The 25555-nt window shown below is 45.8% G+C and overlaps 1 protein-coding gene across 1 annotated transcript in view; it reads left to right on the top strand.

Moving 5' to 3' along the window:
- Positions 1-25555, top strand: part of LOC123757574 (FMRFamide receptor) — a 687359-nt gene that overhangs the window by 646996 nt on the left and 14808 nt on the right.

Genomic DNA, 25555 nt, shown 5'->3' with positions numbered 1-25555 from the left:
TTTATTCACAAGTCCAGGTGTGTTTCATACACAAGTCCAGGGATGTTTCATACACAAGTCCAGGGGTGTTTCATACACAAGTCCAGGTGTTTCATACACAAGTCCAGGGGTATTTCATACACAAGTCCAGGGGTGTTTCATACACAAGTCCAGGGGTGTTTCATACACAAGTCCAGGTGTTTCATACACAAGTCCAGGGGTGTTTCATACACAAGTCCAGGTGTTTTATTCACAAGTCCAGGTGTGTTTCATACACAAGTCCAAGGGTGTTTCATACACAAGTCCAGCTATGGGTGTTTCATACACAAGTCCAGGTGTTTTATTCACAAGTCCAGGTGTTTTATTCACAAGTCCATGTGTTTCATACACAAGTCCAGGTGTTTTATTCACAAGTCCAGGTGTGTTTCATACACAAGTCCAAGGGTGTTTCATACACAAGTCCAGCTATGGGTTTTTCATAAACAAGTCCAGGTGTTTCATACACAAGTCCAGGTGTTTTATTCACAAGTCCAGGTGTGTTTCATACACAAGTCCAGGGATGTTTCATACACAAGTCCAGGGGTGTTTCATACACAAGTCCAGGTGTTTCATACACAAGTCCAGGGGTATTTCATACACAAGTCCAGGGGTGTTTCATACACAAGTCCAGGGGTGTTTCATACACAAGTCCAGGTGTTTCATACACAAGTCCAGGGGTGTTTCATACACAAGTCCAGGTGTGTTTCATACACAAGTCCAGGTGTTTCATACACAAGTCCAGGTGCTTCATACATAAGTCCAAGGGTGCATCATACATAAGTCCAAATATCCTCTTACATAACTCCAGATGTTCCATAACAGCGGTAATAGAACAAATAAAAAACGATTCTTAAAGACTTTCTTCTGTAGTTATTCAAAGTTAAAAAAGAAAATACTTGTATGATTTTTTGTATGCATCATCTTGCCTCACCCCATTAATAGTTCACGAGGCCATAGTCAAGATTGCAAGACGTCTTGCAATCTTGCAAGATGTCTTGCAATCTTGCAAGACATTCTGCAAGATTGGCGCCAAACTGCTCCAAGAGTCTCCTCACAATAGCGGGCCTTTTGAGAAGGAGCTTCTGACCTTTACTGTAAGCAACGAAGCAAGTCTTCTCCTTGTGAGGCGTTGCAGAAAGAGAAGGGAAGGGTAGTTGCCGGCACTAGTTAGCAATTGAGGAAGCTTCCTCCTTACCAGGAGGCCAGGAATATAGTTAAGCCTTCACGCACCCAATTACGAAACAACTCCCTCTTTTCTCCTCAGTCATAGCGGCTTTGTTTGCGTGTATTAACTACTTCGCGAGCTGCGAAGTGCTGCGAGGCGCTTTGAAGGTGTTCAGGCTTCCTTAAGGTGATTCGAACACCCGGGTTGATTTCTTCCGTCTTGAGCGTCAGTTGGGGCCCTTCTGTGCATACTTGTAGATGTATTACTCAGGGTATATATAATTTCAGCATTCTCTTTGTATTGACTCTCAAAGTTATACCTATATTTGATTATTAATACGTGTTCTAACATTCCACACGTGCACACGTACGTGGGCAGTGTAGCGCTGACCTCGTGTATCATGGGAGCAGAATACCTTATTGATATGACTTTTTATTATTAATATTATTATTATTATTATTATATTCTACCACAGACGTGGCCACACATTTACGATGCTAACCAGCATATATACATGTTCTGCTAAAACATATAATTCAGTGATTTGTTGAACAATCAACGACAGAAGGTGATTGTCGTGCTTTTAAAATGCTAGTCTATTTATTAAGAAGATTGCTGTCACCTGTTTTTCCACTTGACATCTTGTCTGTGTTCGTGAACTAGGAAAAAGGCAAAAAAAATAGGATGGGGCTTTTTTGGAGGGGGCTTTTTTGCAGGGGGCTTTTTTGCAGGGAGCTTTTTTGGAGGGGTCTTTTTTGGAGGTGGCTTTTTTGCAGGGGGCTTTTTTGGAGGGGTCTTTTTTGGAGGGGGCTTTTTTGGAGGTGGCTTTTTTGCAGGGGGCTTTTTTGGAGGGGGCTTTTTTGCAGGGGGCTTTTTTGGAGGAGTCTTTTTGGAGGGGCTTTTTTGGAGGTGTCTGTTTTGGAGTTTTTTAAAGGGGGCTTTTTTTGAAGGGGCCTTTTCTGGAGGGGCCTTTTCTGGAGGGGGGGGGGGGCTCCCCCCCCCCCTTTCAAGAGAAGGCTGAAATACACCAACCCCAAGCTCTCCAATCCACTGCCGCTCTTGAAATCAGCCCTGGGGATTTTCATATTTGCCAAATGTTGTCTACATTCACTCTGAAGCATATCAGTGGTAAGGTTGTTTACATACCAAAACGCATTTACAAATTATACATTATTGCTGAATATTAAATCAACAGTTAGCATGAAGTTTGTAGTTATGATAGAAGGTTTGTTTCCCTGCCCTGTGGGAAGGGTGCATAGGGCCGTCCTAACGTTTGGGAAAGGTACATAGGGCCGTCCTAACGTGTGGGAAAGGTACATAGGGCCGTCCTAACGTGTAGGAAAGGTACATAGGGCCGTCCTAACGTGTGGGAAAGGTACATAGGGCCGTCCTAACGTGTGGGAAAGGTACATAGGGCCGTCCTAACGTGTGGGAAAGGTACATAGGGCCGTCCTAACGTGTGGGAAAGGTACATAGGGCCGTCCTAACGTGTGGGAAAGGTACATAGGGCCGTCCTAACGTGTGGGAAAGGTACATAGGGCCGTCCTAACGTGTGGGAAAGGTACATAGGGCCGTCCTAACGTATGGGAAAGGTACATAGGGCCGTCCTAACGTGTGGGAAAGGTACATAGGGCCGTCCTAACGTGTGGGAAAGGTACATAGGGCCGTCCTGACATGTGGGAAAGGTACATAGGGCCGCCCTGACATGTGGAAAGGGTGTGTGTGTGGGAGCAACAGCACCAGGCTGTTGCTTGGAGCGGCCCCGCAGGTCCACACACATCCACTGCAGCCTGGCTGGTCCGGTACTCCTTGCAAGAACTTGTCTAAATGCTTCCCTGTGGCCATGCAAAGGCCACAGGGATCGGGGTGTTGGAGAACTCCCGAGAGACCCTCTTCAGGTAAGATACAGGTAAAAGGGGGTGATTGGGGGGGAGACTCCACTAACCGCACGCCTGATGGGTAGCTCCACACACACCCTTAGGGGGCTGTTAGAGTTAAGGGGATCTAAGGGGATACATCACTCTTGGGTCTTCTTGCTAGTGGTTCTACTAGTTGGTGGTTTGAGTGAGGTATAAGTTGGGAGCCAGGTGGTTGTGTGTGTGTGTGTGTGTGTGTGTGTGTGTGTGTGTGTGTGTGTGTGTGTGTGTGTGTGTGTGTGTGTGTGTGTGTGTGTGTGTGTGTGTGTGTGTGTGTGTGTGTGTGTGTGTGTGTGTGTGTGTGTGTGTGTGTGTGAAAAGTGTCGTGAGGAGGTGAAATGATTGATAGACTGAGTATAGGTAGCTTAATGGAGGGTAGTTAATATCTCTTCCTGTCTTGTGTCCTCCAGCGATCATTACCCATAACTCTCCTTCTCTCACTTCTCCTCTCCCTCCCCCTCCCCCTCCTCTCCCCCCCCCTCCTCTCCCTCCCCCCTCCCCCCCCCTCTCTCTCTCTCTCTCTCCTGTTGAAAATATTAGGAAAGACTGGGTGTGAGAAAGTCTTTTATCTCTTATATTCGGCTGAGTGAGTGAGCGAGAGAAGGCCGGTTTCCAATTTCCTATTTTATCCGTCTCAAACACTGTGCTTGTCCGCTTTAACCGACTCAGCCTCTAGTTCTCCGCTTTAACCGACTCAGCCACTGTGCTTATCCGCTCTACCCGAGCGGGAGCGACGGTGTTTTGATAGCAGGAGTGAAGGAGTGAGAACTTAAGAAAGCAATTGCTGCTTTCAACATGCTTCTTCCCTTAATCTCTCGTCACCTCACAAGAACCTACCTTAACCTCACTGGAGCCTAACTTAAGCCTTACCCTAACCTGGCAAGAGGTTAACTTTACCTCAGAAGAACCTAACTTAACCTAATTGGCTAGTATAAAACCCCCTAACCTAACCTAACCTAACCTAACCTAACCTGGCAAGAGGTTAACTTTACCTCAGAAGAACCTAACTTAACCTAATTGGCTAGTATAAAACCCCCTAACCTAACCTAACCTAACCTAACCTAACCTCGCAAGAGGTTAACTTTACCTCAGAAGAACCTAACTTAACCTAATTGGCTAGTATAAAACCCCCTAACCTAACCTAACCTAACCTAACCTAACCTAACCTAACCTAACCTAACCTAACCTAACCTCATCTCACTATATAAGTGATAACTTATGAGCGCCCTACAGGGAGTCTGGAGATGTTTTACATGTAGTCATGACATGAGACAGTCAAGGACCTTCTGAGCGCCAGAGCAGCTTCATTTGCATAATTAGGAACTCCTGGGCCCTTTATGTGTGTTTGTGTGCGTGTGTGTGTGTGTGTGTGTACACTTAGGTGTGTTTGCGTGTGTGTGTGTACATACCTAGGTGTGTTTGTGTGCGTGTGTGTGTGTGTATACACCTAGGTGTGTTTGTGTGCGTGTGTGTATACACTTAGGTGTGTTTGTGTGCGTGTGTGTAGGTGTGTTTGTGTGCGTGTGTGTGTGTACACACCTAGGTGTGTTTGTGTGCGTGTGTGTACACCTAGGTGTGTTTGTGTGCGTGTGTGTACACACCTAGGTGTGTTTGTGTGCGTGTGTATTTGTGTGCGTGTGTGTACACTTAGGTGTGTTTGTGTGCGTGTGTGTACACACCTAGGTGTGTTGGTGTGTGTGTGTACACTTAGGTGTGTTTGTGTGCGTGTGTGTGCACCTAGATGTGCTTGCAGGCGGGGGTTTGAGCTCTGGCTCTTTGGTCCCGCCTCTCAACCGTCAATCAACTGGTGTACAGATTCCTGAGCCTACTGGGCTCTTATCATATCTACATTTGAAACGTTGTATGGAGTCAGCCTCCACCACATCACTTCCTAGTTCATTCCATTTACTAACTACTCTGACACTGAAAAAATTCTTTATAATGTCTCTGTGGCTCATTTGGGTACTCAGCTTCCACCTGTGTTCCCTTGTGCGTGTACCTCTCGTGTTAAATAGTCCATCCTTGTCTACCCTGTCAATTCCCCTGAGAATTTGGTATGTGGTGATCATGTCTCCTTGAGCTCGTCTGTCTTCCAGCCACGTGAGGCTGGAGTTCACGCAGCCTTTCCTCGTAACTCATGCCTCTTAGTTCTGGGACTAGCCTAGTGGCATACCTCTGAACTTTTTTTAGCTTCGTCTTGTGCTTGACAAGGTACGAGCTCCATGCTGGGGCCGCATACTCCAGGATTGGTCTTACATACGTGGTATATACAAGGTTCTGAAGGATTTCTTACATATGTGGTATATATGTGTGTGTGTGTTACAACAGGATCAGTGTAGGGGTGACTAGTGTAACTTGCAACATGTGCTTTCTATTACATTACTGTAACACTCGCCGTCGTGGGTAGAGTTACCTGGGACGGGCTCTATTCCTCCCCCCCCCATGACCCCCCCCCCTTTGGCCATGCCCCCCCCCCCACCGACCCTGCCCCACCAGACTGTTCCCCCCGTACGTCGGTGAGGCAGACATGGGAGCTACAAATCCACAAGGGCCGTGACAAGGATTCGAACCTGCGTCCGGGAGCATCCCAGACACTGCCTTAATCGACTGAGCTACGACAGGAAGTAGCTCAGTCGATTAAGGCAGTGTCTGGGGATGCTCCCGGACGCAGGTTCGAATCCTCGTCACGGCCCTTGTGGATTTGTTCATTTGATCCATCACGTTAGTGTGATCTCTGTGTGTGTGATGGGAGCTACACCTCATTGAGGGGGGGGGGCCAGACTATGAGGTTGGGGGAGACAATTAGGTCATCTCATAAAGTCATAAAGTCATGTCATAAAAAATGTCATGTCATAAAGGTGTGTGGTTAATGAGGCAGGTAATATGTGTGTGTGTGTGAGGCCTGGAACTGGTTCGAGGTAACCCCCCCCCCCCTTCCCCTCCCTCCACCCCATTAATTAACCCCTGCCCTGAACCCCCCCCCCCCAAGTCGTGCCCCGAGCACCCTAAAACTGCTTGATTGCACCCGTTAATTAATTTTAGAGTGAGTGAGTGGGGTAGTACTTCCCTATCAGTGCCTTCTGGGGCAGTGAGGTTTAGCTCTTGATGCCTCCCGGGCCTTACTAAGGCCTTGTTGTACCTGCTGAAAAGTTGTGAATGGAGGTTGAATTGAAATTGAAATAAGTTTATTGAGGTAAAATACACACAAAGGGATGAGGTAGCTCAAGCTATTCTCACCCCGTTCAGTACATCGTGTTAATACATACATAGACACATATACATTTAACAACATATACATTTCCTTCATATACATTGAGATAAACATATACATTTCCTCCTTGGAGGATGGAGGTGGCTTTACAACTTCTGCTTTCGGTGCATTACCACTTGTTGACCACAACCGTACAAGGGGACCACAACCGTACAAGGGGACCACAACCGTACAAGGGGACCACAACCGTACAAGGGGACCACAACCGTACAAGGGGACCACAACCGTACAAGGGGACCACAACCGTACAAGGGGAGGAGAACCGTACGAATATCTCCTTACATTCCTTCGCCTCATTTGGGTTTACAGCTTAGTTAACGCCTGTGATCTTTGGTCTCAGTTTCTCTCAGTTTGAAGAGGCTGTCACCTACTTTATCGTGATATTGTAGATAAAGTCTTATCTTCCCTCTCTTAAGGTTTCATGATCCCAACACTTTACGTCAAGAAACGTTTGCTGTGTCTACCAATATTCTTAATGATCCCAACACTTTACGTCAAGAAACGTTTGCTGTGTCTACCAATATTCTTAAGAACATAAGAACAAAGGTAACAGCAGAAGGCCTATGGGCCCATAACGAGGCAGCTCCTGTTGATTAGACAGGAGGTCTAGACATTAGACAGGAGAGGTCTAATCAACAGGTCTAATCCTGTTGATTAGACCTCTCTAAACTACAACTGTTCAGTGGTTTATTTTTCTCTATTACTATTTTGGTCATCCCAGTCTATTTTTTCCTGTGATTTAAATCACTCAGCATTAGGATCTTCCTCCCTCCCTTGTCCTCCCTTCCCTTGTCCTCCCTTCCCTTGTCCTCCCTTCCCTTGTCCTCCCTTCCCTTGTCCTCCCTTCCCTTGTCCTCCCTTCCCTTGTCCTCCCTTCCCTTGTCCTCCCTTCCCTTGTCCTCCCTTCCCTTGTCCTCCCTTCCCTTGTCCTCCCTTCCCTTGTCCTCCCTTCCCTTGTCCTCCCTTCCCTTATCCTCCCTTCCCTTGTCCTCCCTTCCCTTGTCCTCCCTTCCCTTGTCCTCCCTTCCCTTGTCCTCCCTGGCCACTGTGGGTTTTGCCTTTCCATAACATTCGAATAATTGTCACTACTTGTGATATAACATGAAATAATATAGTATACGTAATATACAATATGCAGATAACACCACGGATACAATATACAAAAAATACATGTAAGATATAACGTAGATAAATAGACCTTAACCTGCTGGGATCTTGACGTGATGCTCCTCATGACTTTTCTAGTGAAAAGAAACTCTTTAAACTACGCAAACTACAAATATACACACACACACACGAGGTGTATACTTCACTGTTCTCTATCTCTCTCTCTCTCTCTCTCTCTCTCTCTCTCTCTCTCTCTCTCTCTCTCTCTCTCTCTCTCTCTCTCTCTCTCTCTCTCTCTCTCTCTCTCTCTCTCTCTCTCTAAATATATATATATATATATATATATATATATATATATATATATATATATATATATATATATATATATATGCACACAGGTATATACTCCGATGCTGTGTGTGTATATATATATATACACACTGAGAAGTGACGTGAGGTTCAGTTCCTTGTGTATATGTGTGTAGCTTATTCGTCTCAAGTGTGTATGCGTGAGTGTGTGTGTATACTGAAGTACGTGTTCTTGCCCAGTTGATCTCTCTCGACTATGAACCTACACAGTTGTGTACTCATTGTTTAAATCCCTGTGTGTGTATGTATATGTGTATGTGTATGCATTTCAGAACTAACCCCCACAAAGCCAGATACTGATATAACACATATTACCATACTTATACCTAATTCCTCCTTCCTCCCCCCCTCCAAACACCTCATTTTCATTAAGATATCAGATGTTCTAACATCAACTTTTAAAATACTTGACTTTCACTTAGGGCTGTAGGTGTTTATTTGCGCAAGAGGCAGTGGGGAGGGGGCAGGACTTGGCGGGCGACTCCGGATGGCATCAGCGGATCTCAAGAACGCCTCTGTGCATCGACTCCGGATTTCTCGCGAACCCTTCAGACCTGGTTTATTTATGTTGTCGACGGCCGTCCATCAGGAGGCAGGGAGGCAGATATTCAGAAGAGCAGACTAGCATACAGGCATCCGCAAGGCAATCGTGACAGTCCGTCTGACAAGGAAGATGAAAGACACAGACAGGCACGTAGATTGAGACAGGCATTCGTGCTGGCACAACTGGGCAGACAGATAGACAGACAAAGAGGGGGGGGGGGCAGACAGTAAAGCCTGCAGACGACGGTAGAGCTACCAACCTGCTGCTCCTCCTGCAGGAAGTCACTTCAGGACTTCGCTCTCTGACTCAACTCTATTTTCCTGAGGGCCTCTACCCGTCACCTGTCACCCGTCAGACGTCACCTGTCACCCGTCAGACGTCACCTATCACACGTCACCTGTCAGTCACACTCGACGCGTCAAGTTGACGTATAAATATACCCTCTTGCATTGAGACATAATTAGTAATGCTGAATTACAAAGCCTTTTTTTATATATCAAGATACACTATAAACACACACAAAATTCTTTTGTTTTGGTATGGTGTTGGGCCTATAAGAGGCCTATCAACCGCGGGTGGGATATTAGGAACTATATCAACCTCCAGAAGGTTATTAAGGCCACCGCAAAAGAATACTGATCAAAGAATGCTGATCAAAGAATACTGATCAAAGAATGCTGATCAAAGGATTCTTACCAAAGAATACTCTAGTCCTGTACACTGTCCAGGACCAGAGGAAACTAACTCTCAGTGTATATACACACACCGAGAAGTAGGGTAAACTCCTTGGTTTACATATCACTTCTCACTCATTAAATACATATATATATATACACACATATATAAATACATATATAAGTTTGCATTTCCATTAACTTCTCAGAAGAAAATATTTAAATATTTGCATTACATCAACAAAATATAAATCTCCATGTTTTATATATTTTTAAACTATTTGTGTTACCCGGCTGCGCACGGGGTCCCTCTCTCTCCCAAACTTCCCGCTCTCTCACCTCTCTTCCCATCTCCTCCTCGCCTCTTCTCCTCTCTCTCCACTCTCTCTCACTCTGTGTCTCTATGAAAAAATATAGGGAATCGCTCAACCACTTTTTATTAATTACGTCGAAGGGGGGGAGGGTGTGGTCACTGTGGGTCCCAACTACATTTTGACCAATAGGACCAAACCACGACAAGCCTATGTCCGTACCGCACCTCTGACGTTTCATCCCGCAGAGTTGAGTGAGGCTACCTCTAAGCGTCTGGATTACAACCACATACAGACATAAATTAGCTAATCAAAGTTTCTACGTGGAAAAATAAAAGTAATAACTTCATGTGTGGATAGAGGCTATTTTCCCTCGGTAGACGGACGGACAGAGGCTAGCTGTCTACCGACGGACGGACGGACGGACGGACGGACGGACGGGAGGAAGAGCACCCCGGGTATTGAAGCCCGGGCGGGAATGATAATAAATCTCCGAAGGGCAAAGTTCTCTCAACCAAAAGGAATTCGATACGAAGATTCCGAGGCAGCTGGACTTCAAGAGAAGGATTCGAACCCCCCGTTTTTATTTTTTTTCTCACTCCCTCTCTCCTCAAGGTGTCAGAAGCCGTCAGTGTGAAGCTCTGATTTTCTCGTCTTCCCGACAATAAAGAACTGAATGGGGAGTCGCATGCCTAAACTTGTTAATTCAAAAAAGTTTCTAAATATTTTTGTCTCACAGGTTAAATTGGTTAGGGATAAACGTAGATTAAAAACTCTCTATTCTCTACTGGTACAGGTGGTAACGATGTAGACGGGCTCCGGCTCCTGGTACCAGGCTTAGAAGTTCCCCCTTCCTCTTAGCTCATGTAAGCCTTGTATATCCTTCTATTTTTTTGGTCTGGAACGCGATCAGCCAATCGGTTTACTACCAGGTCCCTAATTACTGCTGGGTGAACAGGGACCTTCTCACTTAACATGTTCTAACCGTCTACCACTCTGCTAAAAAAAACTTCATGGTGAAAAGGATTCCTGATCAACCGGGCTTTGACTACCTTTGTCAGCCTGGGTGTTAGATATGTCAACAACAGCCTGGCGGAACAAGCCCGTCAAGGCTTGATAAAAATTCAGGGCTTGCGAGAGGGGTGGAAAAAACTCCATTAAGGCGCTTGCCCAAACCAGTGAGTATACTTGGTCCTTGGTTCGAGCCCTGGCCAGGAAGGATTGCCTTAGGCCAAAGTCCTTGTAACTGTCCACCCGCTGTTCACCCAGTAGTGATTGGGTACCTGGTTGTTAGACGATTGGCAGGTCGTGTTCCAGGGGGGGGGGGGGAAACTAGTGGGTTAAGGCTGGAGACTTTCGGCGCCGTGGAGAGAGGGGGTGGGGACCTGCTGCTTGGGTAACAGCTTCTCCTCCGTATCCACCTACCCTAGCTTTGTGCCCTGGAAAGGCCACTCCAGACCGACAATTAGAACGCAACTCCATAGTCTCCTGAGACTGATGGATGACTACTACTACTACTACTACTACTACTACTACTACTACTACTACTACTACTACTACTACTACTACTACTTAGGCTGACCATGAACAATGGGTAGTGAAAGCTCTCAGCTCACCAACAAGAGTCAGCAACCGTTTGTGCCTGCTCCCTCCTGTGTGGAAAAAAAAATATAGCACCAGTGTTACAGGAAGTTTCTTTTATCGTGTTATTGCGTCGCATCAGAGTATAAGTAGTGGTAGTTAAGAGTAATGCTTTCCTACTGAATGTTACAGGGGGGACGACTTTAACAACCATGCAGGTTGTTAACGACCCACACGGCGGCGTGGCTCGTCCGGTGGCGGGAATTCTGTTGGCCAATCAGAATCCCCGGGCGAGGCAATGAGTACAGGTCACAGAACCTGGGCAGGGCAGTACTCTACACTCTCCCACCCTGTCGACATGGCCTAGTTGTGTGGGACCAGCCGTATGGCGAGATTGTGACGAGGTGATCCACTCTCTTCTGAACTACGACCCGGGGAAGATGGTGACTGTTAACGCCGTGGGGGAGTGTTAGACATCTACCGTCGACATCAGGATGATAATATTGAGCCACGAGAAGGTGGAAAAGTTCTACAGACGATTGGGTTAGTTGTATGTATATACCGTCGTGTCCGTGTAGTTGGCTGAGAGTCAGGTTATCTTGAGATGATTTCGGGGCTTTAGTGTCCCCGCGGCCCGGTCCTCGACCAGGCCTCCACCCCCAGGAAGCAGCCCGTGACAGCTGACTAACACCCAGGTACCTATTTTACTGCTAGGTAACAGGGGCATAGGGTAAAAGAAACTCTGGCCATTGTTTCTCGCCGGCGCCCTGGGATCGAACCCGGGACCACAGGATCACAAGTACAGTGTGCTGTCCGCTCGGCCGACCGGCTCCCAAGAACTGTCTTGCTATTACGTAGTGGATACAGTGCAAGAGAAGTACAAGGGTTCGGAAGAGAAACATTATCACTACTGAGTAACGCTGCTCTCTTTGTTATTGTACTCAATATATAAATATATATATAATATAACTGTACGTCTAATGTACAGTGTCCAGTAATGTGTATATATATAAATCGACATATAAGATACCCACGTTTTTGGGCAATATAGATAAATATCCATGATAAAATTTCACCTATATATTTAATTTTGTCCTTAGTCAGGGTTCAGTTATGTACGTGTGTCGCACCTGACAACAGGTCAGGCTCAGAAGGACGACACCTGACTAAGTCGGAGAGGATTACATTCGGATAACACTAGATTTATCTATATAAACTATAGTTATCAGAGTAATTATACACTAGAAAAGAATAAATGTGTTGGGCCTATGTAATCGACAGTTCGATCCCAACACCGCATAGCCTAAACAAAACCCCTTCTTCCTCCCCACCACTACCCCCCCAATCACTACCCCCCCCCAATCCTACCCCCCCCCCTCCCCCCAAACCACTGCCCAACCACCCACAAACCAGCCGGTCAACAGGTCAGCCACCAGCATCACCCACCGCGAAAACTCATCCTCCAGAGAACTTGTGACGATAAAGTTCGCCAGTAAAGATGTCAACTTAGACCAAGTCTCTCCCCCTTTCCCTCTGGTGGTATATTCACGCCCACTGCTCTGTAACCCACGCCCTCTGGCCACGCCCTCTCTGTAGCCACGCCCTCCGCCCACTCTCCCCCCCCCCCTAACTTCCTTTCCCCATACACCCCCATATAGCGCAGGATAGATTTGGTCTGTATGGGGTCCAGTGTGTGAGTATGGGGTCCAGTGTGTGAGTACAGGGCTCACTAAGGTCATCGTGACATTCTTCGAAGACCCTAGCAAATACCTGGTGTAGCTGTGGGGAACCTGCAGAACTGTGCGTGTGTGTGTGTGTGTGTGTGTGTATGTTTAAGACATTCCTCTCTGACTCTGGGTATAATATCAAGTGGTTCTTGAGCAAATACCTGGAATACCTCCCATTTTGAGTGTCATCGTGTTACTTAAAATGTCATATTTCTCAATGTTCACTTTCCGGTGTCTCGAGGAATTTCCTGATCTGCACTCTCATGTCTCCACTTACTCCTCCACCACCCCTCTCCCCTTTTTCCCCCTTATCTTGGGCCAGCGTGTACCCCTTAATATTGGGTCATGCTGCCCCCCTTATCGTGTAGCGAGGTCTAGTTCCTTCGGTCCTTCCTCATAGCTCAATCACCAAGATTAAGGTCATCTGGTTCTAGTAGTCCACCACCAACAGACGCTCTCTAATATCGTCTTGAATAGGGGTCTAGTGTGACCGTTCTATGATCCGTGAGGTGTATGCAGCGTCACAGTGGAGGTGTATGCAGCGTCACAGTGGAGGTGTATGCAGCGCCACAGTGGAGGTGTATGCAGCGCCACAGTGGAGGTGTATGCAGCGCCACAGTGGAGGTGTATGCAGCGCCACAGTGGAGGTGTATGCAGCGCCACAGTGGAGGTGTATGTTCTATGTCTGGTTTAGCACCGGGAGTTAAAACTTCCTACTGCAGTGCCCTAAGCTTACATGCTTAGTCTCCAGCTTGAGAAGTTTCACTGCCGTGGCTGGACAGCTGTGACTCTAGAGAGAGAGAGAGAGGTTATATGTAAGGCTCGGAGATCACTACGTTCCGTTGTTCTGTGGCCTCCTTATCTGGCCACCGGACAACATTTAGCCACGTGTTCAGGCTATGAACACATGCAGAGTATTCATCAGATCATACCGCTAATTTCTCTAGGTTCTCCTTGGAGAGAGTTTTGTAATTTCTCTCCATTCGTCATATACCTTATTAGTTTCGAATCGTTATTACACAGTGGAGCTAGTTCTCAGCCCTGCGGTGTTCTCTCCTCTCTTAAGTTATGCTTCGCGTGTGTGTGTGTGTCTGTGTGTGTGTGTGTGTTGGGGGGTGGGGGGGGGGGGTGATGGGGCTGATAGAGACACTTTGCGTTCTTAAGGATGTGTATCTCGTGTGTGTGTGTGTGTTTGTTTGTCCAACTTGAGGTGAGGGAATATTACCGCGAGGCTCCACTTGTGGCCCGCTGCCGGATAATTATTGTTTATTATTCAGGGGAAAGAAATATTTGGAATGTTTATCTTTGTTTTGCCTCTTCTGACTCTCTCTCACTCTCACTCTCACTCTCACTCACGCTCTCTCTCTCACTCTCTCTTTCTCTCTCTCTCTCTTTCTCTCTCTCTCTCTTTCTCTCTCTCTCTCTCTCTCACTCTCTCTCTCTCTCTCAAACACATCCCCGATTTCAGGCTTCATGGAAGTCGCATGCTGTCGCTATAAATGCCGATATTTCTTGAAAGGGTGGCACTGGGGCCGACCCTGATTCGCCTATGACATTCATATACCCCACATGTGTCATGTTGGAGACCTGAGCGAGGCTAGCCCTTAGTGTCTGGCCTCCTAGTTTCACAGACAGACAGACATTCTATTTTACAGATGTATGTGATCTTTTTGTAACAGTTTCTATATTTAGTGGTAACAGGTACAGGAAGATAACTGTCTGTGATAAATATATCAATTGGTTGGTTGATTTCTCAAGTTATCGCGCGAGAATTTTTTTTTTTTTGGGGGGGGGGTTAGGGGAAGGGTTTAACGTTGATGTACCGATGTTCTGAAGTGACACAATCAGAGACAGGTTGGCTGACCGTCTTGTGTTGTAATGTCCGGCTTTTAGAGCCCTGTTATAAAAGGTCCTGTACAGTTTGGTTGACTGCATCAGTGACTCCCTGGCTCGATGTATCACCATAGACCCTATATATATATATATATATATATATATATATATATATATATATATATATATATATATATATATATATATATATATATTTGTACATTAACTACCATCTTCTTCAGAGGTTGCTGTTTCTATCTCTCTCTTGTTATTACTTTAACGTGTAACACCTTCCTTCAAGATAGGAACGATGAATGAGTATGGGTGGATATCAATAGGAGGATATTAATAGGGAGCTATCAATAGGGAGTTGCTTAGGTAAGGGCCATAACAAGCCTGCTTCAGTTCCCCCCCCCCCTCCCCAAAAGACTTCCCCACCACCCCATCTCCCTCCCCACCTTCCTTTATCTGTCACGGGAAAATGAGTTAAATTTTTGAGATAACAAAATACATATTACAGGAAACACTGTATTTGATTTCAAAGCACATTTAAAGTACAAGAAAATACTTACAAATGAAAACCGAATGAGTTTACGAAAATACTGCAAAAAAAAAATGCATGGGATAAAGAGACGCATACAGTAGACAGGTAGATGTAGAAAGGTAGAGACGCAGAGAGGTAGACGCAGCTGCTGGCACTCGAGCAAGGGGAAAGAAGAGACGACCAAGAGTCAACAGATTTAAATGAACAAATCCACAAGGTGCCGTGACGAGGATTCCGAACCTGCGTTCGGGAGCATCCCAGACACTGTCTTATTCATTTGATGCATCACGTTAGTGTAATCTCTGTGTGTAGTCAACAGATTTGTTGAGTGGAAGCGAATTCTCCCTCAGCATGGGGGCTAATTTCCTGATGGGAGATAGTCTAGTGGAGTCCTTGATAGTCAAAAACTAACGCGAGTGCACGGAAGCGGTGGAGTAGTCTTGAAGATAGTCCTAGGGGCTGTTGAAGTAGACTGCTGAGGGCATATGCAAAAAATTCTATAACTTCATGGTTTCATTTGTATATATATTCTACAAAATCGTCTTCTTATCATCCTAATTATGTCGTATAAAGTAGTAATATATATATATATATATATATATATATATATATATATATATATATATATATATATATATATATATATATATATATATATATATATATATATATATATATATATATATATATATATATATATATATATAAACACGTAGAAAGATTAGACAAACATATTCCTTGGACATTGTTAGCCTCCGCCTCCACAGTCACAGGAACTACTCAACCTTCACGCCGTGATAACTTGAGATTGAACTAATCTGAATACAGGTGAGGCGGTGGGTGTTGTGTGTGTGTACTCACCTATTTGTGCTTACGGGGGGTTGAGCTCTAGCTCTTCATCCCCCGCCTCCCGCCGTTAACAACAACTGGGTTGTTGTTATTAAAGATTCGCTACCTGGAACAAAGTTCCAAGTAGCGCGGGCTATGGCGAGCCCCTCTAACTGGGGCTCTGTGACAGCTGCACCAGAAGATTTATGTGGGTGGATTCTGCTTCACTCTTTAGCGCTCTCAAGAAGTTCACGACCCCCTCACAGTAATGACCTTGGGAGAAGGGAGGGGGGGGGGGACTTTTCCCCCCACCTGTGTCTCCTCCTTGTCCATGACTCTGGGATCTTTGGTACGGAAACATCAAGTTTCTCCTAACCTTTCTCTTTTTTTTCCAGTGATACGGTGTTGAATAACTTTAAGAGAGTAACCACCAACACTAATAATAACTACTAATGGAAGGAGAGGGTATAGGAATGTAGGAGAGGAGGAGATGAAGATGGAAGAGAGAGCCAAGGTGAGACAAGATGAATGAATAAAGTAAATATCAGGTGTGGGAGAGAGAGAGAGAGAGAGAGAGAGAGACAGATAGACAGACAGACAGAAGGGGAAGGGAATAATCAGGGAAAAGCGCCAAGGCTTTGGGGAACTATCAGGGGAAAGCGCACGATTAAATATATATATGTAGCCCTTAGAAAGGGGTTAGGATAAGGATTTGGGATGGGACGGAGAGGAGGGGGGGGGGTCATGAAGGAATGGGGCCCAACCACTTCATGACGGCCGAGGATTGAACGCCGACCTGCATAAAGTGGGGGAACTCTACCGTCCAGTCCAAATGCTTGGGGAGAGAGAGAGAGAGATGCAGTGCTGTTCGAGAACCCAATTACACATCTGTGTGACGCGCACATATATATACCTCCCCTACACACCTGCAGCGTATAAGCTACAAACCTACAGACAACGCTAAAAAAAAAATAAACCTAAGTGCCAATTATCAACAAACTCCCCAAAATACATCCAAAGCCATTTGCAAACCGAAAATCTAACATTTCTAAATAAACACACAAATTTGGCTTTCAGGTCCCCATGCAAAAAATTTGTCCCGATATTTCAAAAAAAAATTCATTTTTTTTCCCCGTGCGACACAGATGATATTTTAGATATTTTTTTTTTTACCATATGCAAATTGTTCTTCAGATGTCAATCACAATTCATCAAATATTTGGGCTTACAGGTTATGTTATTTTGGGCTTGCCTCTTTATATATATATATATATATATATATATATATATATATATATATATATATATATATATATATATATATATTGCAAGTACTTGCAATAAGATTTCAATTGGCTATATGTTGTTCTTGCTAGCATCTTATATTCTGGGGGGGGGGGAAACTAGGGAAAATTGTAGTAGGGGGGGGGAGGAAGGCAAGGTGTGTGGAGAACTGTGGGAAAATAGGGGAAAACTATGGACAAAAAGTGTGGGAGGGGGGGAAATGTTTGGGGAAAAATAAGTGGGCTAGCCACGTTGGAGTTAACGAGGGGGCTACAGGTCTTGTGGTTAGGTTAACGAGGTGATTCAGGGTAGTAGCAGCTCCAGCAGCAGCAGCAGCTGTAGCAGCAGCTGGTGTAACACCAGGAGGGAGGAAGGGAAATAGTAAATAAAACACACACACGCACGCAAGCGCGCACACACACACCAAAAATAGCACTTCTGTCCTCTCTCTGGGACAAGAGCAAACAAGCAATACAAACTAATTTACTATATGACTGTGGGCTTTATGACTTTTTTGTGTGTGTGTGTGTAATCACCTAGTTGAGCTTACTGGGGTTGAGCTTTGACTCTTTGGTCCCGCCTCTCAACTGCCAATCAACTGGTGTACAGATTCCTGAGCCTATTGGGCTTCATCAAATCTACATTTGAAACTGTGTATGGAGTCTGCCTCCTGCCTGTGTATGGTGTGTGTTGTGTGTGTGTGTCCAAACACATTCACAGATCACATTCTATTTGTTGAAATGAAAACAAGATAATTTTATTATCCATAAATCAAAAGCTATAAATTAAGCCCATAAAAAACAGCCAAAATTGATATTCGCAACACACACATCTCATGACTGCTAAACCACTCCATCAATCACCAGTGCGCCCAGGTACAATTAATGCTGATTGTGACGCATGATTTAATTAGCTCTATCTCACTTTCCCCCTCCACTTAAGCGATCCCGGAATGCTATTTTTTAACACAAATTGTTAGTACGTAATTCTTTGAGAGATATATATACAAGAGTTGTTACATTCTTGTACAGCCACTAGTACGCGTAGCGTTTCGGGCAAGTCCCTGGAATACGATCCCCGCCGCGAAGAATCGTTGTTACAACCAAGTACACATTTTACTGTTGAGTTAAACAGAGGCTACAGTTAAGGATTTGCGCCCAGTAAATCCTCCTCGGCCAGGATACGAACCCATGACAAAGCGCTCACGGAACGCCAGGCGAGTGTCTTACCACTACACCACGGAGACTGTAATGTTATATCTGCTGAGCTTGAAAAGCTATTTAGTGGACAGAAAGTAGTTGATGTCGATGATCCAAATCAACATAAATGAATGTGATCATCCATCGTGAGATCAAAATTTAGGTCATGGTCGTGGGTTAGGTTAAAATAAGTCGTATCTAGCCACGACTTATTTTAGGTCGTGGCTAGATATGGTTCCCCCCCCCTTGTGGGGGGGGGGGAGAGGGAGGGAATTCTCAGGGGAGATAGCGCCCAGGCCATTATATGACTATATAACGTAGTCGTTATAGCTTGGTTGTCGGGGGAGACATCTCCCGTCACGCAGGGTGCAGTCGCACCTCCACAGATCTCCAGTATCATCTATTGATACTGGTAATGGCTCAAAATGGCCACCACTTACGGGGTATTCATGCCCGTGCCACCTTTTGGGTGGCTTAATCTTCATCAATCAATCAACCAACTTGCTTGTCCACTGGGGGAAGTGGACAAATCGTTCGCAAGAAGATCGACAAAGATCATGTTCACATGATCAAGATGCTGCTACATTAGTCTTGGGGTTGGTGCCTTCTTTTGATAATTACTTAGAAAGCCATTATCAGTACGATTTGATAATGATACTACTGGATAACGGTCCAGGACGGACCGAAATGTCGTCGTTCCTCCATCTTCTGACTTGTAGTTTGGTCTTCATATCTTCAGCCCCGTTATTGTGACTCGTCGTCTGCATAATGACTTACCTCTGATTATCAAAACCGTATTATATATATATCGTTAAGATATGATGTATTAGGCTCGGTTAGGTTAGGTTAGATTAGGATGTGAGGACAAGGGGCTGAGATATGAGGATAAGGGGCCGAGATACGAGGACAGGGAGCTGGGATGTGAGGACAAGGAGCTAGGATACGAAGACAAGAAGATGCGATCAGAGATCAAAGATCTATAGGATCTGATAACAAGTATGAGAGAGAGTTGAGTTTAACCAGATGGTCTCAGATGGTATCCAAATGGATGCTGATTTGGTTAGCGTGATCTGCAAACTATCAGGGCCAATAACTCACGACTTACTGTCCTATAATAATAATAATAATAATAATAATAATTTGTTTCTTTGCAAGAAGGTACAATGGGTTAGTGAGATTACATAAGATTGGTATTTTTTACATTCTTGCATTTACATTCCCTATTTAAATCTCTCTCTCTCTCCAATTCCCATCTATGACTTCTCTTTGTTTTGCTGCGCCTTGATTTTAACATTGAGACAAAGGCAGTGGTGAGGGGGGGGGGGTTGTTTTGTGTGTTTGTTTGTTGTGTTTGTCTGTCTGTCTGTGTCTTCATATCCTTGGCTCTACATGTGTTTTTAATCATATTTTTTTTTTAGTTCCTCTTCCTGATATTCCTTCCATTTGACTAATGAGATCGTTTACTTTAACCCTCTTTACTGGTTCTGCTGCTCACTAATTTTTTTCAATTATCTCTCTCTCTCTCTTTCTCTTTCTCTTTTAGCATTCATCGTTCATAAGCCTTTCCTCTGTGTCTTTGTTTCCATGCCCCCTCTTCCGTTACTTTCCCTCTCCCTCTTCCTGCTATTTCCCCTCTCTCTCTCTCTCTCCCTCTAAGTGTTTTCGTTCTTCCCTTTCTGCGTGGTTCTCCTGCATTCTCTCACCTCTTTCCCTACTCTATTATTTGTATTGTTTGTCACCCCTTTCATTGGTCTTTTATTTACTCGCCCCCCCTGGTGTGTTGTTGTTGGTGGTGTGTTGTTGGTGGTGTGTTGTTGGTGGTGTGTTGTTGTTGGTGTGTGTTGTTGGTGGTGTGTTGTTGGTGGTGTGTTGTTGGTGGTGTGTTGTTGGTGGTGTGTTGTTGTTGGTGGTGTGTTGTTGGTGGTGTGTTGTTGTTGGTGGTGTGTTGTTGGTGGTGTGTTGTTGGTGTTGTGTTGTTGTTGGTGTGTTGTGTTGTTGTTGGTATGTTGTTGTTGGTGGTGGTGTGTTGCTGTTGGTGTGTTGTTGTTGGTGGTGGTGTGTTGCTGTTGGTGGTGTGTTGGTGTTGGTGTGTTGGTAATGGTGTGTTGCTGCTGGTGTGTTGTTGCTGGTGTTGTCCGCTAAAAATAGCGGTCAAATAGCTGGTCAAATAGCTGCCCCCCCTTCCCCCCCTCCACACACACACACACAATCCTGAACCTTCACCTTCCTTCACCGGTTGCGTGTACACGCCTGCACGCGCGCGCGCTCTTGACATATACGAGGCAATACTCTTCCGAAGCACACACACACAGCACCGCTCCTGTGCCAGGTAAGTCCACTACGGGCTCGCCATAGCCCGTGCTACTTGGAACTTTTGTTCCGAGTTGCTGAATCTATAACAACAACAGCCCTGCTCGGGGGGGGATGGGGGGAAATTGCATCATCGGCGCTAACAAGGCGGCTTCTGGCGGCTCCAGGAAAATGGCGTTTGTCTACTAAGCGTTTGCTGATGTTAACAGATATTAATGGATGCCGGAGACATGTGCGGTGATGGATGGGCTGGAGGGACAGGTGTGTTGGGGGGGGGGGTGTTGGGAGGGTTGGGGGGGACTACACAGGTGATGGGACAGGTGTGTGGGGGGGGGGGGTGTTGGGAGGGTTGGGGGGACTACACAGGTGATGGGACAGGTGTGTGTGGGGGGGGGGGGGGTGTTGGGAGGGTTGGGGGGGACTACACAGGTGATGGGACAGGTGTGTGTGGGGGGGGGGTGTTGAGAGGGTGGGGGGGACTACACAGGTGATGAGGAGACAGGTGTGGGGGGGGGGTTGGGAGGGTGGGGGGGGGGACTACACAGGTGGTGAGGGGACAGGTGTAGGGGTGTTGGGAGGGTTGGGGGGACTACACAGGTGGTGAGGGGACATGTGTGGGAGTGTTGGGGAGGGGGGGGCTACAGAGGTGATGATGGGACAGGTGTGGGGGTGTTGGGGGAGGGGACTACATATGTGATGAGGCGACAGGTGTGGGGGTGTTGGAAGGGGGGACTACACAGGTGGTGAGGGGACAGGTGTGGGGGTGTTGGGAGGGGGGACTACACATGTGATGATGAGACAGGTGTGGGGGGTGTTGGGAGGGGGGCTACACAGGTGATGAGGAACAGGTGTGGGAGTGTTGGGAGGAGGAGGGGGGGGGGGGGGATCACACAAGTGATGAGCTTAAATGGTAAATAATTACTTTTGTGTATGTACTCACCTACATGTACTCACAAGGGCGAGCAATAGTTCTCTTCGTCTGTGTGTTTCCGTGTTGCTGTCTGTTAATGCTTTGGTTGTAATGCCTGCCTCTCAAGTTTGTATAGTAATCTCCTGTACGGTACTGTATCAAAGGCGTTTTGGCAGTCCAGAAATATGCAATCAACCCGTCCTTCCCCGTCCCTGTCTTATTCTTGTTACTATATCATAGAATTCCAGAAGGTTAGGTTAGGCCTGGTTTACCTTCTCTGAACCCATCTTGATGTTTTGTTTACATACTTAATTCTCTCTAAGTGTGTAACCAACCTTAAGCTCATTATGCGTTTCAAGGGGATGCTTGTCATTGATAGTTTTCTATAGTTAAGTGCCTCTTCTCTATTTTTCTCATTTCTTGTAAATTGGTACGACATTCGCCTTCTTCCAGCAACTGGGCAACTCTTCCTTCGTAAGTGACTCATTAAAGATCCTTGTCAGAGGCACGCTGAGGGCCTGCGCTGCCTCTTTTAGTATCCACGGTGATACATTGTCTGGTCCAACTGCTTTAGTTGCATCCAGTGTTGTGAGCTGTGTCATTACCTCCTCTGCTGTCACCTCTATATCTGATTGTCTCTCATCTTGGGTCATCTCCTCTGCTAACAATGGGAGCTGCTCAGGCTCGACTGTGAACACTCCATGGAAACAGGCGTTCAGTGCCTCGCAAACTTCCTTGTCGCTTTCTGCATGTGCCCCTTCTGTTCTCCTTCGTCTTGTCACTTGGTCAGTCACTGTCATTTTCCTTCTTATATGACTATGTAATAATTTAGGTTGTTTTTGTGCATTGATAGCAATATCGTTTTCGTAATTTCTTTCCAATACTCTGCTTATATTTATGTATTGGTTCCTGGCTCTGTTGCATCTGTTATTGTTGCCTTCTGTCCTTTGTACTTCCTCCCTGTGTGTGTGTGTGTGTGTGTGTTGTGTGTGTGTGTGTGTGTGTTGTGTGTGTGTGTGTGTTGTGTGTTGTGTGTTGTGTGTGTGTGTGGTGTGTGTGTTGTGTGTGTGTGTGTGTGTGTGTTGTGTGTTGTGTGTGTGTGTGGTGTGTGTGTGTGTGTGTGTGTGTGTGTGTGTGTGTGTGTGTGTGTGTGTGTGTGTGTGTGTGTGTGTGTGTGTGTTGTGTGTGTGTGTGTGGGGATGGAGGGGGGAGGGGTGAGCATGTGTGTGGGAGACAAACCAACGTAAATCCCCCCTTCCATCCCCCCCCCTACAGGTGTGCCACTGGTGTCCTCATTAACCCCCCCCCCCTTCCCACACACACACACACACACACGTCTCGGAGCGCCACGGTGAAAATTGGCCATTTGTCGGGTCAATTACGTAGAGAAATTGGGGCCCCTCGTTCTATTTTCCCCTCCCCCGCGCCGCACCGCGATGCCCTCAATGACACTCTTTGGCACTGTCTGTGTCCCTGGCACTCCTTGGCCCGGCTTGGCCCTTACACCCTAATTCAGGTGGTGGCTCGTTAGCCCATCACCCGGCAGTATCAGCAGGCTCCTTTGACTTCCAGGTGTACAACGGGGAGGGGGGGGGGGTGTTGCTAGATGTCTCCCAGGGTGCCGGGGGGGGGGTGGTAGAGTGCCACCTAGGGTGCCTGGGGGGTAGAGTGCCACCCAGGGTGCCTGGGGGGGTGGTAGAGTGCCACCTAGGGTGCCTGGGGATAGTGCCACCCACGCCACACAAGTGACGTATAAGCCCCAGGTCGCCGCCCTGAGAGCGAGGGTCACTAATCAGCAGGAGCGTGGCGGCCACCTTGTTAGTGCCTTCCAAGCTGCTTAGCTCCACTTACTTCACCCCAGGGTGGGGGGGGGGCAGGGGAAAAGCAGGGGGGGAGGTGACGACTCGTGTGTGGGCAGGGGGGAGGGGAGGGGAGGGGGAGGGGAAGAGTTACTCGTACATGTAACGCTAGACAGTGTTAAGAATCTATTTAGTCTGATTATCATACTATGTCATCATGATGACACAGACAGCAGCCAAATTTAGCATGTGAGTTGAACTAGACCTGTACCTCCCCCCCCCCCCTATCTTTGTCCCAATTATTCAGGTCTGAAGAGAGAAATCACTCTCAAAGATTTGTGAACTTTAGTTTAAGAAGTTATGATTTATATATGCAGAGGGGATTATACATACATACATACATGTATACATACATTCCTCTAGACCACAACCAATCACCTTCTGGTATTCTGTCGTTATAATCCCGTTTCAGGCTCCTCCAATAGAAACAAAAACGCATCTAAACTCCCTCACATAATCTGCCACACAAAGGCTCCACACCGCCGTCTGAACCGTTCCGTCACTTCATCATTATTCGCCCAAGAAAAAACAAAAACAAAAAAATAACACGGAATCTCAGCAGTTCGGATATTAAGACACATTGTTTCAGGAGTTTTAGCACAATCCGGATACTGGAGGGCTTGCTAATGCAAGACTTTATCGACTCCGGATAGTGGGACACTTTTTTTTTTTTTTTGCAGGCGATGAGTCACAATAACGTGGCTAAAGTATGTTGACCAGACCACACACTAGAAGGTGAAGGGACGACGACGTTTCGGTCCGTCCTGGACCATTCTCAAGTCGATTGAGAATGGTCCAGGACGGACCGAAATGTCGTCGTCCCTTCACCTTCTAGTGTGTGGTCTGGTCAACTTTTTTTTTTATTTTATTTTAATGCGAACATATATATATATATATATATGTCGTACCTAGTAGCCAGAACTCACTTTTTGGCCTACTATTCAAGGCCCGATTTGCCTAATAAGCCAAGTTTTCCTGAATTAATATATTTTTTCTAATTTTTTTCTTATGAAATGATAAAGCTACCCATTTCATTATGTATGAGGTCAATTTTTTTTATTGGAGTTAAAATTAACGTAGATATATGACCGAACCTAACCAACCCTACCTAACCTAACCTAACCTATCTTTATAGGTTAGGTTTGGTTAGGTAGCCGAAAAAGTTAGGTTAGGTTAGGTTAGGTAGGTTAGGTAGTCGAAAAACAATTAATTCATGAAAACTTGGCTTATTAGGCAAATCGGGCCTTGCATAGTAGGCTGAGAAGTGCGTTCTGGCTACTAGGTACGACATATATATATATATATATATATATATACACACATACATATACATTTCACCAAATCACCTCATTCTTTGGGGACATTCTTTGTCCGGCCGTGATGGTCAAGCGGATTAAGGCGCCCTGTAGTTACCAGTTGCGTTGCTCCTGGGAGTATGGGTTCGAGTCACTTCTGGGGTGTGAGTTTTCAGTCGCATATAGTCCTGGGGACCATTCAGGCTTGTTCGCATATATATATATATATATATATATATATATATATATATATATATATATATATATATATATATATATATATATATATATATATAGTCAAGAAAACCTTGTCATGGATTGACGTCTCGTCTAGTGTGGTAGAGACGCTGTATTAAAGAAGTTCGTTATAGAAAGGTCGGGGCGGTGACAGCTTATAACAAGCGGGGGAGACAAAAGAAATGGGCGTCACCCTCATTAATAACATATTGACAGACATTGTCCTCAAGAAACCACACATTATCAAATGAGTAATTATAGCAAGACAATGAGGGGGGGGGGAGATAGGTTCACAGACTTAGTGGTGTGGCACAGAGGTAGCAGAGAGGACTCTGCCACAGTCAAGGGGGCCAGATTCACGAAAGCACTTACGAACGTGCACATCTTTCCTCAATCTTTGACGGCTTTGGTTACATTTATTAAACAGTTTACAAGCATGAAAACTTGCCATTCAACTGTTGTTATTGTTATAAACAGCCTCCTGGTGCTTTGGAGCTCATTAACTGTTTAATAATTGGAAACAAAGCCGCCAAAGATTGAGAAAAGATGGACAGGTTCGTAAGTGATTGGGTA

The sequence above is a fragment of the Procambarus clarkii genome, chromosome 19, assembly GCF_040958095.1.
Source record: "Procambarus clarkii isolate CNS0578487 chromosome 19, FALCON_Pclarkii_2.0, whole genome shotgun sequence".
NCBI classification, from domain to species: Eukaryota; Metazoa; Arthropoda; class Malacostraca; order Decapoda; family Cambaridae; genus Procambarus; species Procambarus clarkii.
This window is presented reverse-complemented; position numbering and strand designations above follow the sequence as displayed.